Source organism: Macaca thibetana, chromosome 1 (genome assembly GCF_024542745.1).
Source record: "Macaca thibetana thibetana isolate TM-01 chromosome 1, ASM2454274v1, whole genome shotgun sequence".
In the NCBI taxonomy this organism is placed as follows: domain Eukaryota; kingdom Metazoa; phylum Chordata; class Mammalia; order Primates; family Cercopithecidae; genus Macaca; species Macaca thibetana.
Genome location: NC_065578.1, coordinates 24785491 through 24801794, shown reverse-complemented (window position 1 = coordinate 24801794; position 16304 = coordinate 24785491). Strand labels below are relative to the sequence as shown.

At 47.1% G+C, this 16304-nt stretch overlaps 2 protein-coding genes across 40 annotated transcripts in view; one reads left to right on the top strand and one right to left on the bottom strand.

The window, feature by feature from the left end:
- Nucleotides 1-16304, bottom strand: part of ZNF593 (zinc finger protein 593) — a 391757-nt gene that overhangs the window by 256514 nt on the left and 118939 nt on the right. Inside the window, exon 1 of one of the 2 annotated variants that reach the window (XM_050793481.1) lies at nucleotides 4767-4770. The exons of the other annotated variant lie outside the window; for it this stretch is intronic. The gene's annotated coding sequence lies outside the window, so the exon portion shown is untranslated. Of the gene's footprint in view, nucleotides 1-4766; nucleotides 4771-16304 lie in introns of those variants that run through there. 2 annotated transcript variants of the gene reach the window in all.
- Nucleotides 1-16304, top strand: part of STMN1 (stathmin 1) — a 168416-nt gene that overhangs the window by 143363 nt on the left and 8749 nt on the right. Inside the window, exon 1 of one of the 38 annotated variants that reach the window (XM_050792977.1) lies at nucleotides 3419-3423. The exons of the other annotated variants lie outside the window; for them this stretch is intronic. The gene's annotated coding sequence lies outside the window, so the exon portion shown is untranslated. Of the gene's footprint in view, nucleotides 1-3418; nucleotides 3424-16304 lie in introns of those variants that run through there. 38 annotated transcript variants of the gene reach the window in all.

Here is a 16304-nt window from a genome sequence, read left to right as displayed (position 1 = left end):
AAGTGATTCCTCTGCCTCAGCCTCCCAAGTACTGAGACTGTAGGCATGAGCCACCAGGCCCAGCTTACATACACAATTTTCTATCTAGGATTTCATTACTTAATGTTATAAGCATTTTCCCATGTCAATAAATTTTTTTATAAACATTCTTTTTATGATTTCATGGTAGGCAGTACATGTACATACCATAATTTTCTTATCTGTTCCTCTGTTGTTGGGCTTTTAAGTTGCCTACATCTTTTTCCTGTACGATAACACCTCAGTGAATATCTTCTTGCATAAGTCTTTGTCTGAAATCCATTGATTTCCTTAAGCTAGATTCCAAAAAATAGAAGTACTGGGTCTAGAGGCAGAGAATTTATTTTTTTAAGTTGAATTTTGAATTGTTGTTATGTACACATGGCACACAATTCCAAAGGTACTAAAGGTTACACAATAAGAATAGTAATTCTCCTACTTGGTCGTTTAGCAGTGGTTCCTTCTTTTTTTCCTTTTTTCTTTCTTTTTTTTTTTTTTTCACTTAAAGGCTAGCGTGATAGTAAGGTTTTTCTTCTTAAAGGCAATGTGGTTGCCTGTTTTCTTCATGGGTATATTATGGGGGAATCTATATATTTAAATACATATATTTTAAAATATAGATTCCTTTTTCATATAGAAACAGTAGCACATCAGGTACCTTTGCACTTTCCTCTTCTTGCTTAATATTTCTTGATGATTGCTCTATACATAAAATAGAGAACTGCCTCATTTTCTTAAAATATTGCATAGAATTCCTTTAAATGGAAGTGCCAGATTAAATTAATCAATCCTATTGATGCATTTTTGGGTTGTTTTTCATCCTTTGCTACTGGAACAGTGCCGTCATGAACGTCCTTACGTGTGTATGCCATTTTGTACATGTGCAAGCACACCCATCTCTACAATGGATTCCCTTAAATGGAATTGCTGGGTCCCAGGGATTTTACATGTGGATAACTATTGCTATCTCCACAGAGGGTGGCCATTTCCTGAGTAGAGGATATGCAGAGTTTTTAAAGCTCTCGATAGAAATGGCACGACTGCTTTCCAGAAAAGCGTTCGTTACCTGTTCACACTCTCACCCGCGCGCTGCTCCCTCCTCCCACGGACCTGCCTGGCTGACAAGTTAAAACACACACGCGCGCGCGCGCACACACACACACACACACACAACGGTATGGAGATGTCTGCAGGGTTTATTCTCAATAGTCATTATTTCAAAAGGATCTGAAAGATTAGCAAAAGTTTGCAAATATTTAACTTTTAGACCCTTTCTAATAAAAAAATATTTAAAACCCAGGATCTGAGAGAATTTCCTAGCCCTCGTTTTTTTCACGCGTGACCTTGGCAAATGACTTCTCCTTTCCAAGCCTGTCATGTCTTACAATTGTCGTGGGGAGGAAGTGAGATATGACACTCAGTGAAGTGCTTGGCACACAGCAAGGGCTCAAAAGGTGGTCGCTGGGAAGAAACGGTGGTGAAGGAAAAAGCGCCAGCCCTCCGAGTCATCCCAGCGGTCAGAGGAAGGGAGTCTCCCAGGCTCCAAAAAGTGAGCTGGGCGGTGCCGGCGGCTTTGTTCTTTCCCCCGAAATCTCTCGCTGGTCTTTCCTCCCTTGGAGAGGAAAACGGAAACCTGCCACCAGCTCCCGGAGAGAAACACCCAGACCAAGACTGGCCCTTAACCGGGGCTGGGGCCTAGGGGCTGGGCCCTCTCCCGGGTCACTGAATCCACCTCGGTGAAGCCCAAGGAGACTTTGGTCCGCGCCCCGAGTGGAGGACCGGGTTTCTGCCGCGGGCGTCCCCAGCCTGCTCCGAGACCCGGAATGCCAAGTTCTTCCATCCCTACTCGTTTCTTACTCAACCCCTGTTCTTCCTGAAGCTAACGGCAGGCACTGGCCGCAGGCGCCTCCCTGACGGGCCCCTCCCAGCGACCTGGGTGGGCGCGGCAGCGTGCGCCCGGGGATCCGGGCTTCTCCGCCACTCGCGAACGCGACCTCGTGCGGTTTCCCGCAGCACTGGCTCCCCGCCACCCAGAGACCCCACCCGCTCCCAGGGCCCCGCGAGCGGCCGGGAGGGGACGTAGCGGCACGCGTCAGTGCTGCAGTCGGGCTTGCACCTCCGCCCGGATGCGAAATGGCCCGAGCGGGCTCCGCACCGCCAGTGAGCCCCAGCCTTCCCTTTTCCTAGCACAGAGGTGCTGCCCTGAAAAATCAGCTACTAGAGACGCCATTTCGGTCCCCACCCTTGTCTCAGCCAAGGAAGAACCAATCACAACGCTTGTGTGTCGCTGTGCAAGCCGCAGGTGGGGTGGGAGAGCAGATCCGTGGAACGCAGCGAAGCCATTTTCTGGGAGGATTCGCAGTCATTTCCACTGCTGGTGTGTAACTTCCACAGATGGTATAATCACCATGTTTAATTTCAGCCATTCCCTCTCCGCCAACTCCCCTCACACCGTGGCCTTTCCTTTCCCCAAGAGATGTGGGGTCTAGTCTTGACCCTGAACCTAAGCCGCTCTGTGACCCAGCCTCAGGCCTCAGTCTTTTAAGCTACAAAAATGCAAGGAAGGAATAAAATTAGAGAATGGCAAATATTGGTGAGGTTAGGGGGAAATGTATTCTCCGGATTTGTCTTTAAACTGGAAATATTTATGACCTGTGCCAGATAATCCTATGTCTTGGTCTCTACCCTAGAAAAATATTTGCACATGTACCCAGGAAGGCTGTCTCTTGCGGGACCATATCTAATAACAAACCACTGTAAAGAGCTCAAGGGCTATCCGTAGGGAATGAATGAATACAATGGGGTCTATCTACATAATGGGTCACGGCATCACAGAAGGAATCAGCCAGATCTATATATGCCTATATATGCAGAGAAATGGATAGGGCTCTAAAATATATTAAGTGAAAGTAGAAAGTTGCAGAATAATGCATACAATATAATACAATTTTTGTAACATGTTAAGCAGAACTGTGGATATTCTGTGATTACATTCAAACATACATAAAAGCATTTAAAAAAAAACTGAAAAGTTCTTTTCAATTCAGTTCTTTTCAGTTCAGTTCTTTTCAGTTCACTCCTAATTCATCCAAGTGGCTGTCTCCGGAGAGGGAGTTGGGATAGCAAGTGGAGGTGAGAGGCAACTTCAGCTTTCTTTGTAATATTCTAATTTTATTTTTAAAAATGACAGCCGAGTGCAGTGGCTCACGCCTGTAATCCGAGCACTTTGAGCGGCCAAGGCGGGCAGATCACGAGGTCAGGTGTTCAAGACCAGCCTGGACAACACAGTGAAACCCCGTCTCTACTAAAAATACAAAATTTAGCCGGTCGTGGTGGTGGGTGGCTGTAGTCCCAGCCACTCAGGAGGCTGAGGCAGGAGAATCACTTGAACCCGGGAGACGGGGGTTGCAGTAAGCTGAGATCATACCACACCAGCCTGGGAGACACAGCAAGACTGTGTCTCAAAAAATAAAAAAATAAATAAAATAAAAATGACAGTACATTCATATATTACTTAAGGAATTTTAAGCTGCATGTTCATGAAATACTGGAGACAAATATGTCAAAATGTAAACAGTGGTTAATTCCAGGTGATAGGAAATATGAATAATTGCTATTTTCTTCTTTGTACTTTTTCGGGTTTTAGTTTTTCAACATGCAGGGAAGGGATTCAAGAGTGACCGTGTGACCATCAGGTCCCTCAGTTCAAAGAACCTGCAATGTTGTGATTCTAGATGGTCATCCTTAAAGTCCTAGCTCCCCACTCTACCCCGAAGGGCTTGCAAGCTTTGCAGGGCAGGGGAGCCTCAACATTGGCGCTCCACTGGGGAAAGTTCTTGGCTTCCGCCAGGAAAGAATTCAAGGGTGAGCTAGTGGCAGAATAAAACAGCTTTATTGAGGCAGCAGTGTTACAGCTCCGTGACTGTTCCCATTGAGAAGAGAGTGGAGTCTAGCAGCTCAGGGACAGTTCTGCAGTTTCATTTATATCCACTTTTAATTACATGCAAATGAAGGGGCAGGTTATTCAGAAATTTCTTTTTATTTGAGACAGAGTCTCACTCTGTTGCCCAGGCTGGAGTACAGTGGCATGATCTTGGCTCACTGAAACCTCCACCTCCCGGGTTTAAGTGATTCTCTTGCCTCAGCCTCCAGAGTAGCTGGGAATACAGGCGTGTGCCATCATGTCTGGCTAATTTTTGTACATTTAGTACAGATAGGGTTTCATCATGCTGGCTAGGCTGGATTCAAACTCCTGACCTTGTGATCTGCCCGCCTCAGCCTCCCAAAGTGCTAGGATTACAGGTGTGAGTCACTGCACCCAGCCAGTTATTCAGAAATTTCTAGAAAAAAGGTGGTAACTTCCAGGTTGTTGCTAGGGAATGGGTAAACTGTCATGGCACTGGTGGGCATGTCAGCTAGTCTTGAATCTGGCTCAGTGTCGAGTCCTGCCTCCTACCTCACAAGGAAGGGCCTTGGTGCTGCTGCCCCAGATCCCCTCCCCTGTCTCAAATCCAGGTTTAACATCCCTCAACTTTAAACCTGCTGGAGGGACAGGGCTAACTATTTGCAGTTCACCTACTGCTCTAGGCTGGCTTCTTCTACGCATTTGGCTGTACCATTTCCTCTTCCTGGCACCCTCTCCCCCTTCCTCTTTGCCCGCAAGCTTCCTTCAGGCCTCATCAACTCAGCCGCCCCTTCCCCTAGGAGGCCTTCCCTGTTTCCCCTCCACTGCCTGGGTTAGCCTCTGTCCCCCTGTGCCCCTTTAGTGCTCTGAGCTGATTGTCTACTTACTATGTGCTCTTGAGGCCAGGGACATGCCTTCTTTCTTCCTGTACTTCCAGGACCTAGTACAAGACATGACACCTCATGGTTCACCAGTAACCTTCTGTTGAATGAACGGACAATCAGCATCAAAGGCAACAAATTCTTCTCTGGGCTGAGTTTTCTGGTACTTATCCTAAAAACTGTGCTGAAGATAAGAGGCAGAATCAAGATTTGAACTCAGAGACCCTGACTCCAGAGCCCACACTCTCAACCACTGTGCTCTGAGCCCCTAATGCACTTGGCTGGTTCATATACCAAATACGTATTGAGAGCCTACTATTTGTCAGGCGCTATTCTATGGTAATGAAGAAAACAGACTTGAAAAACTAACCGTTGGGTACTGTGCTCACCATCTGAGTGGCAGGATCATTCATATTCCAAACCTCAGCATCACACAATATACCCATTTAAGAAATCCGAACATGGGCTGGGCGCGGTGGCTCAAGCCTGTAATCCCAGCACTTTGGGAGGCCGAGACGGGCGGATCATGAGGTCAGGAGATCGAGACCATCCTGGCTAACACAGTGAAATCCCGTCTCTACTAGAAAATACAAAAAACTAGCCGGGCGAGGTGGCGGGCGCCGGTAGTCCCAGCTACTTGGGAGGCTGAAGCAGGAGAATGGCGTAAACCCGGGAGGTGGAGCTTGCAGTGAGCTGAGATCCGGCCACTGCACTCCAGCCTGGGTGACACAGCGAGACTCCGTCTCAAAAAAAAAAAGAAAAAGAAATCCGAACATGTACCTCCTGAAATAAAAGTAGGATTTTTTTTTTTTAAACAGAATCTCTCTCTGTTGCCCAGGCTAGAGTGCAGTGGTGCAATCTCGGATCACTGCAGCCTCCGCCTCCCGGGTTCAAGCATTCTCCTGCCTCAGCCTCCCGAGTAGCTGGGACTGCAGGTGTGCGCCACCATGGCCAGTATTTTTAGTAGAGATGGGGTTTCGCCATATTGGCCAGGCTAGTCTCGAACTCCTGGGCTCAAGTGATCTTCCCATCTTGGCCTCCCAAAGTGTTGGGATTAGACGCGTGAGCCACTGTGCCCAGCCGGAAATTATTATTATTTTTTATTTTTGTTTTATTTGTTTATTAATTTTTTTTTTTTGAGACGGAGTCTCACGCTGTTGCCCAGGCTGGAGTGCAGTGGCGCGATCTCGGCTCACTGCAAGCTCCGCCTCCCGGGTTCCCGCCATTCTCCTGCCTCAGCCTCCTGAGTAGCTGGGACTACAGGCGCCCGCCACCGCGCCCGGCTAATTTTTTGTATTTTTAGTAGAGACGGGGTTTCACTGTGGTCTCGATCTCCTGACCTTGTGATCCGCCCGCCTCGGCCTCCCAAAGTGCTGGGATTACAGTATTATTATTTTTTAAAGGTATCAACAGAACATGCTCCTCCTCCCGCTCGGCTGGGGCCTGCACTCTCCAGTGTACTGCCTGCTCTGTCCCCTCTGGTGCCGCCTCCTCTGGTGGGAGGGTCAGACTGAGGACCAATTGGGAGGCTGCCTAGTAATCCTGCAGAGGGATGGGGCCTGCACCCACCCTGGGGCATTACTGCTTTCTCATTCATGCAAGGGTTTAGCTGAAAGAGGTCTTGGTATCTAAGAGCAATAAGCCCCCAAGGTCTACAAATCAATGGAGTTCCAGGCCCGCACGGTGGTTCACGCCTGTAATCCCAGCAGTTTGGGAAGTTGAGGTAGGCGAATCACTTAAGGTCAGGAGTCTGAGACCTCCCTAGCCAACGTGGTGAAACCCTGTCTCTACTAAAAATAGAAAAATTAGCTGGGTGTGGTGGTGTGCGCCTTTAATCCCAGCCACTTAGGTGGCTGAGGCAGGGAAATCGCTTGAACCCAGGAGGCGGAGGTTGCAGTGAACCAAGATCGCACCACTGCATTCCAGCCTGGGCGAGAGAGTGAGACTCCATCTCAAAAAAAAAAAAAAAAAAAGAAAATCAGTGGAGTTCTAATGAATGACACATCTGCTTTTCTTCCCCTCCTGTATTTTCTCTTGCACAGCATCCCACCCTTTGCCACCTGACACCCCGGCCACCCCCAGCTTCCCAGCTTGAATTCTACAACGTGTAGACTTTCACCCTCTCAGAATGGGTGTGTTATCAGCAGCCTTCCTTTCCACTTCCTGTGACAGCTGTAACCTCTGTTCTCACTGAATTGCTAAGATTGCTGATAGATGCCAACTGCTTGGAAGCTTTTTAAGTGACTAGGATCAAGCTCTGTGCCAAGCCATAGAAAAATGGGCTACGGAATGGCCCAGAAATTTAGTGAATTAAACTAGTAATTCCCCCTCGTTTCTAGGCCCACAAGAGCCCATTGAAGAAACAGAGTAGATCTAAAATGAAGATCATTTTAGCCTCATGTAGGAGGAAGCGTCAATCTACCCATCATCTACCCATCAGAAGCACCGGAAGCTGGCCGGGCGCGGTGGCTCACGCCTGTAATCCCAGCACTTTGGGAGGCCGAGGCGGGCGGATTACAAGGTCAGGAGATCGAGACTATCCTGGCTAACACAGTGAAACCCTGTCTCTACTAAAAAATGGAAAAAATTAGCCGGGCATGTTAGTGGGCACCTGTGGTCCCAGCTACTCGGGAGGCTGAGGCAGGAGAATGGCATGAATCCAGGAGGGGTAGCTTGCAGTGAGCTGAGATCGCACCACTGCGCTCCAGCCTGGGCGACAGAGCGAGACTCCATCTCAAAAAAAGAAAAAAAGGAGCACCGGAAACCCAGCAGAGGACGAGAGCCAAACCCCGGCCTCCTCATTAAAATAAATGTCACTGGCTAAGGAGACAAGATGCTACGTGTAAGGCGGTATCCTGGATTAGATCCTGTCACACAAAAACGGACCCCAGTGGAAACATGGGGAATCCGATTAAATTCGGCCATTCAGTTAATAGTATTATACCAATGTTAATCTGTTAGTTTGGATAAATGTACCATGATTATGTAAGATGTTAACATCAAATGAAGCTGGCTGAAGGGCATATGGGAACTTCATGTACCATCTTTGCAACTCTCTGGAAATCAAAAATGGTTGATTTCAATTGAAATTTAAAAACAAATAAAAATTTTCTTTTTTTTTTAAAGAAAGAGACCAGGCGCGGTGGCTCACACCTGTAATCCCAGCACTTTGGGAGGCCGAGGCAGGTGGATCACAAGGTCAAGAGTTCAAGACCAGCCCGACCAACATGGTGAAACTCCGTCTCTACTAAAAATACAAGCATTAGCCAGGCGTGGTGGCACGCACCTGTAATCCCAGCTACTCAGGAGGCTGAGGCAGGAGAATCACTTGAACCCAGGAGGCAGACGTTGCAGTGAGCTTAGATTGTGCCACTGCACTCCAGCCTGGGCGACAAAGTGAGACTGTCAAAAAAGAAAGAAGAAGGAAGGAAGGAAGGAGAGAAAGAGAGAGAAAGAACGAAAGAAAGAAAGAGATGTCACTGGAATAGTCTTTTTGAATTTGCAAGGGACTAGACTGCAGAATATACACTCAGATATGCCATCTGACCTTAGCCCTAAGTGTTGTTCAGTGGCCAAAAAGACATTGGCTGAATGATTTAACACTTACAGAGTGTCTGTTTGTGGCACTGCAGGGATGGCAAGACAGAATCACATAGGATCCTGCCCTGAAGGAGTTTACTCACTAGTGAGAGGGACAGACATGTATATGGATAGCTGCAATAGCAGCATAGTGGTGAGGGACAGAGAGGTTAATCAAGACCTTGAAGGTGGAGAGAATTTCAATATAGACTGAAGCGAAGGTACTCAAGGCCTTATGAGGGCTGGTGCTGTAGACTGAATGTTGTGTCTCTCCCACATTCATATGTTGAAGCCTATGGCCTACTGTAATGGTATTTGGAAGTAGAGCCTTTGGGAGGTGATTAGGTCATGAGGCTAGAGCCCTCATGAATGGGATTAGTGCCCATATAAAAAGAGGAGACATGGAATCTCTCTGTGCTCTCAGCCATCTCAACAAGAAGATGGCTTTCTGCAAACCAGGAAAAGAGCCCTCACCAGCCATCAGATCTGCTGCTGCCTTGAATTTGGACTTCCCAGCCTCCAGGACTGTGAGATATAAATGTTGGTTAAACTACCCAGTCAATGTTGTTCTTTTACAACAGCCTGAACTAAGGCAGCTGGTGTCAGCAAAACAGTGGGGCATATAGGCATGTAACCTTTCAGGGAGCTGCCAATAGTCCAATAAAGCTAAAACTTGGTGAGGCAGTGGGAGGAGTGAGAGTGAGTTATAGAGGTTTCAGAGACACAGGACATAAGATGCGTAAGGAAGACAAAAGTCTCTTTTATTTTTTAAATATAATTGTTGGGACCAGGCGCAGCAGCTCATGCGTGTAATCCCAGCACTTTCGGGCAGATCACCTGAGGTCAGGAGTTTGAGACCAGGCTGGCCAACATGGTGAGACCCCCGTTTCTACTAAAAATACAAAAAATTAGCCAGGCGTAGTGGTGTGCACCTGTGATCCCAGCTACTTGGGAGGCTGAGGCAGAAGAATGCCTTGAACCTGGGAGGCAGAGGTTGCAGTGAGCCAAGATCGTGCCATTGCACTCTAGCTTGGGCAACAAGAGCAAAACTCCGTCTCAAAAAGAAAAATGTATATATACAATTTTTGTCATTAATAAAAGTAATACATGTTCATTTTAAGAAGTTTGGAAAATCCAGGATAATATAAAGAAGGAAAGCAAACTCAATTGTTATTTTCTTTCCAGAACTAATATTTTGGTGCATTTTCTTCATTATATTTTGTTCCTAGTTGAACTCATATTGTGCAATTGGGTAGGCTTTGTTTGTTCTATTTAGTGCAATATAGTGAGCCTCTCCCCATCTCATTAAAAAAGGACCTTAAAGCAGGAAGAGAGGTCATTTAGTCCACCTCTTTTCTAATGCAAGAATCCCAGTTCAACATTTCTGATGATTGTCTGCACACGTCTCATAGCAAGAATCTCATTCATGAAGAGGTCCCAGTCCATTCTATTGTTGGCTAAGTCCAGTGATTACAGAGCTCTTCTGTTCGTCTTAGTTGTGCTTCTCTATAACCATCCCTCTTTGAGAAGACAGATTTTCTTTTTTATTATTATTATTATTATTTTTTAGACAGAGTCTTGCTCTGTCACCTAGGCTGGAGTGCAGTGGCGCGATCTCAGCTTACTGCAAGCTCCGCCTCCCAGGTTCATGCCATTCTCCTGCCTTAGCCTCCTGAGTAGCTGGGACTACAGGCTCCTGACACCATGCCTGGCTAATTTTTTGTATTTTTTTAGTAGAGGCGGGGTTTCACCATGTTAGCCAGGAATGGTCTCGATCTCCTGACCTTGTGATCCGCCCGCCTCGGCCTCCCAAAGTGCTGGGATTACAGGCGTGAGCCACCGTGCCCGGCCCAAGACGACAGATTTTTCAAATGCATCAAGAATCATAGAATCTCAGGGAAAAGGAGGGGGAGGTCCTTGAGGAAGACTGACCTGGAGGTCCTCATGGAGATGAAGACCTGCAGTGACTTCACAGACGGTTTTAGCTGCCGTGCCAGGAATCCTTGGACTCTAAGCCAGGGAAGGGTGTCTTTTCTTTTAGGTTTCACAAATTTTTGCTTCTCTCATGTCATGTATCCCAAAGTTGAATCTGTCAAATGTTTTCAAGCAGAAAATGGCATGATCAGAGCTGTGCTTGATAGCTAATACCTTAGCTGTCATTTACTGAGGGTTTATTGTGTATAGGCACAATGCTAGGGACTTTACATATATTATTTTATTTAGTCCTGACAGCTCTATGAGGTAGGGGCATTCTTCCCATTTCACAGATGATGGAACACAGGCCCCAAAAGGGGAAGTCACGTGCCCACACTCATACGAATAGTAACTGAGCAGTACCTGCTGCATCATATAAAGGACAGGATTTAAATTCCCCCTGACATGACACAAACTAGCCATGTGACGTTGGGCAAATGTCTAGAGTTCTCTGGTCTTTTCTCCCCTATTCGTAAAATCATAGGGGTAGCCTGATAAAACAGTTTAGAGTGATAGCTGAAAGCGTAGAGTCAGGGCCAGACTACAAAAGCTCTGCCACTTCTGTGTGGCCTAGTCGAACAAGTGATCTAATCTTGCTGCAAACCTGCTGCTAATGTTTGCCAGACCCAGGGCAGGAGTATAGAAGGGAAGCCCACATACCATATGGCTAAGTAGTTAAGAGTTATAAATCAAACTAACAAACTATTTTTTAAAAATACATGTTCTATCCTCCCACCTTGACAAATATACCTCCATAACAACCTAGAAAGCTAGGTTTTGAGTTGAGAATTCTTGGATTCCCCGAAGTTCCATGTGGGAATGTAGCAGAGCCAGCTCCCTTCTCTTCTCATTCCTGTGTGCATTCCCCAGCCCACATGCTCAGGCTCTGTCCACACCCCTTTCAAATAGCCAGCTCTAAGTACAGGGGTGCACTCACTGGCAGGAAGTTTGCCTTTGGGGGGATGGAACCAGGAAAGAGGCTGGCACAGATGCTGAAAGTGAACTTGGGCGATTTGGGCGGGGAATTCTGGAGTCCTGTGTTGAGAGGGTGGTCTAGAAGGGGTGCACAGGCTCCAGATGGATACATCTCTTTGGCCCCAGGGAACTGTGAGGAGGGACACAACTGGAGGAGGATTAGGGTGCAGCCCTCTAAAGAGTAGGGCCTAGGACAAGGACCCCATTTGACATGTCTAAAAAAGGAGACTGGGTACGGTGGCTCACGCCTGTAATCCCAGCACTTTGGGAGGCCGAGGCAGGTGGATCACCTGAGGTTGGGAGTTTGAGACCAGCCTGACCAATGTAAAGAAACCAACATGGAGGCCGGGCGCGGTGGCTCACGCCTGTAATCCCAGCACTTTGGGAGGCCGAGGCGGGCGGATCACAAGGTCAGGAGATCGAGACCATCCTGGCTAACACTGTGAAACCCCGTCTCTACTAAAAATGCAAAAAATTAGCCGGGCGAGGCGGCGGGCGCCTGTAGTCCCAGCTACTCGGGAGGCTGAGGCAGGAGAATGGCGTGAACCCGGGAGGCGGAGCTTGCAGTGAGCCGAGATCGCACCACTGCACTCCAGCCTGGGCGACTAAGCGAGACTCTGTCTCAAAAAAAAAAAAAAAAAAAAAAAAAAAAAAAGAAACCAACATGGAGAAATGTCTCTATTAAAAATACAACATGGCCGGGCGCGGTGGCTCAAGCCTGTAATCCCAGCACTTTGGGAGGCCGAGACGGGCGGATCACGAGGTCAGGAGATCGAGACCATGCTGGTTAACACGGTGAAACCCCGTCTCTACTAAAAAATACAAAAAATTAGCCGGGTGAGGTGGCGGGCGCCTGTAGTCCCAGCTACTCGGGAGGCTGAGGCAGGAGAATGGCGTGAACCCGGGAGGCGGAGCTTGCAGTGAGCTGAGATCCGGCCACTGCACTCCAGCCTGGGTGAGAGCGCGAGACTCCGTCTCAAAAAAAAAAAAAAAAAAAAAAAAAACAACATTAGCCGGGCATGGTGGTGTATGCCTGTAATCCCACCTACTTGGGAGGCTGAGGCAGAAGAATCGCTTGAACCCGGGAGGTGGAGGTTGCGGCGAGCCGAGATTGCGCCATTGCACTCCAGCCTCGGCAACAAGAGCGAAACTCTGTCTAAAAACAAAAACAAAACCTTTAAAAAGGTACTATCTCTCCATGCCTCAGTTTCCTTTATTTTATTATTTTTTCCCTCTAAAAAAGGCATTCTGAATCCATTCCTTTATTTAGAATGACCAACTCATCTGGGCTTGCCTGGAACTTTCCCTGTTTTAGCACTGAAAGTCTCAAGTTCTGGAAAAACCCTTCTGTCCCTGGCAAACCAGGACAGTTGGTCACCTTCATTGCCTCATCTTTTCAATTAGGCTAATAATACCTCATAAGACTGTCATGAGAATTAAGTGAGTTAGTACATGTGGAGTGTTTAGACCAGTGGCTGCTGTGTAGTAAGCATTCTATGTGAGCTATTAACATTTAAAAGATTCCAGTCTAGGCCAGGTGTGCCTGGACCAGCTCATGCCTGTAACCCCAACACCTTGGGAGGCCAAGGCAGGAGGATCAATTAAGACCAGGAGTTCAAGACCAGACTGGGCAACGTGGTGAGACCCCCATCTCTAAAAAATTTTTTAAAATTAACCAACACATACCTGTTGTCCCAGCTACTCAGAAGGCTGAGGCAGGAGGATCACTTGAGCCTGAGAGGTTGAAGCTGCAGTGAGCCATGTTCATACCACTGCACTCCAACCAGGGTGACAAAGTGAGAACCTATCTCAAAACAACAAGAACAACAAAAAAGATAAAAAGCTGTCAATAATTATGACATGCTATTTATGAGGACCAACTGATTTCAAAGATCAAAAAATGTGGGGAAAAATACATCTTAGAATTACTTAAATAAGATCTGTGCCAGGCACATTGGGAGGGGAGTGAGACACGGCAATGAGAAAGACCCTGCCTTCAGAAAGCTTCCAGTCTCACAGTGCACTTCCAATCTCAGCGCAGTCCAATCTCTTCCAATGGAGGTGCACTTCAAATCTCACTGCAGCCACGAGCAGGACTGAGACGGGTGCCACAGTGCAGGCACCAGAGCTGTTCTGAGATCAGCCTGTTGCTTGTCAAATATTTATAGGAGTTATTAATATAGACAGAATTGACAGCCATGTCTTTCTTGGGATTTCAGTTCCTCCCCCTCCTTTTCTCTAATGCCTGACATTTCTAGGGACAAAGCCTTTCAAATCATTTTTGAATGAGTTGAGATAATGAATTAAAGTGCCACATGGCGAGTGTTGAATTGGTACAACGTGGAAGGCAATTTGGCACTATCCAAATTACAAATGTGCTTGCCTTTTAGCCCTGAAATACCATTTCTAGGAATATGTCTCGCAGATATACTCACACCCATGGGAAATGCCATATGAACGAGGTCATTCATTACAGCATGGTGAGCTATTCTGAATAATTGGGAGTAACCTAAGAGCCACAGATAGAGCACTGGTTAACTGCATCTTGGAATATTCATACCATGGACACCAGGTCAAAGAAATGCTTGATGTATGAACAGGGAAAAGACCCCTGACATGGTTTTTGTTTGTTTGTTTAAGAGACAGGGTCTCTGGCCAGGCATGGTGGCTCACGTCTGTAATTCCCACACTTTGGGAAGTCAAGGTGGGTGGATCACTTGAGGTCAGTAGTTCAAAGACAGTCTGGCCAACATGGTGAAAACCCATCTCTACTAAAAATACAAAAAATTAGCCGGGCGTGGTGGCATGTGCCTGTAATCCCAGTTACTCAGGAGGCTGAGGCAGGAGAATCCCTTGAACCCAGGAGGTGGAGGTTGTAATGAGTCGAGATGGTGCCTCTGTACTCCAGCCTGGGTGACAGAATGAGATCCTGTCTCTTTCAGCTTGGGTGACAGAGTAGGACTCTGACTCCACAAACAAAGAGACAGGGTCTCGTTCTGTCACCCAGGCTGGAGAACAGTGGGTGATCCTGGCTCACTGCAGGCAGTCTTTCCACCTTAGCTAGGACTACAGGCCCATGCCACCGTGCCAGCTAATTTTCTTTACTTATTTGTATTTTTTCATTTATTTGTAGACACAGGTTCTTGCTATGTAGCCCAGGCTGGTCTCAAACTCCTGGCCTCAGGTGATTCTTCTGCCCTGAGCTCCCAAAGTGCTGGGATTACAGGTGTGAGCTACCACACCCAGACTCTGACATGTACTGTTGTGAAAACTGCTAAGCAAAGAACAGTTATAGGAGGCTATCATGTGTATAAAAAGAGAGGGGATATGAATGCATACTTACAAGTTTGCTTGTGTACACATGAAGAAACTCCTGGATACACAGGAAACTGATTAGCAGAGATTATGGTGGGGGAGTGGTTGGTAGAGAACTTGGAAGATAAGAAGGGCTTCTTATACTTTATTTTTAAACCATGTGAATGTGTTGCCTATTTAAAGTGTTAAATGAATTGAATTTAACCCCATGGGAAGAGTTAACCCAGTAACTACAATTTCCATCAAAGGGTGAAAGCCTAATAGTCATTCACTCATTCAATAACCTATAGCAGGCCAGGCACAGTGGCTCACGCCTGTAATCCCTGCACTTTGGGAGGCCAAGGCAGGTGGATCACCTGAGGTCAGGAGTTCGAGACCAGCCTGGTCAGCATGATGAAACCCCGTGTCTACTAAAAATACAAAAAATTAGCTGGGCGTGATGGCACGCGCCTGTAATCCCAGCTACTCAGGACACTGAGGCGGGAGAATCGCGGGAGAACTGCAGCCTGGGCAACAAGAGCAAAACTCCATCTCAAAAAATAAAAATAAAAATAAAATAATCTACAGCAATCAGGAAACATCTCTAGCAATGATACCTAACAAGTGCTCAGCACTTTAAATGTGCCAGGCATTGTGCTAAGTGTTTTCATTTACATTATTTCATTTAACCCTCACCTGTCCCATAGAGTTCAGGTGTCTAATATCACAGAAGAGACAGAAGTTCACAGAAGGATAAGAGAGGTTGTTCTTTTTTTTTTTTTTTTTTTTTTTTTTTTTTTTTTTTTTTTTTTGAGACGGAGTCTCGCTGTGTCACCCAGGCTTAAGTGTAGAGGTGCTGGCCGGGCGCGGTGGCTCAAGCCTGTAATCCCAGCACTTTGGGAGGCCGAGACGGGCGGATCACGGGGTCAGGAGATCGAGACCATCCTGGCTAACACGGTGAAACCCCGTCTCTACTAAAAAAATACAAAAAATTAGCCGGGTGTGGTGGCAGGCGCCTGTAGTCCCAGCTACTCTGAAGGCTGAGCCAGGAGAATGGCATGAACCTGGGAGGCGGAGCTTGCAGTGAGCCGAGATTGCACCACTGCACTCCAGCCTGGGCGACAGAACGAGACTCCTTCTCAAAAAAAAAGAAAAAAAAAAAAAGTGTAGTGGTACTATCTCAGCTCACCGCAACCTCCGCCTCCCAGGTTCACGCCATTCTCCTGCCTCAGCCTCCTGCGTAGCTGGGACTACAGGAACCCATCACCACGCCTGGCTAATTTTTTGTATTTTTAGTAGAGACGGGGTTTCATCGTGTTAGCCAGGATGGTCTTGATCTCCTGACCTTGTGATCCGCCCGCCTCGACCTCCCAAAGTGCTAGGATTAGCGGTGTGAGCCACCATGCCTGGCTGAGAGGTTGTTCTTTCCCAAAGTTCTCTGCAAACATTCAGGCGCCACCATCCTGGGCCAGGCCTGAGGATGGCCACTGCACTAGGGATACCAAGAGAAAGACAGCACCCTGCCCTCTAGGACCTAATGGTCTAGTGAAGGAGACTGACATGTAAAATAGCAGACTCATAGACAGGTTTCGGATAGAGAAGGGAGTGTTAGAGCATAGTGCTTGAGGATTAGGGGACAAAGGGAACAGAGAGACTGGGGACAACAAGCAAACCTCTCT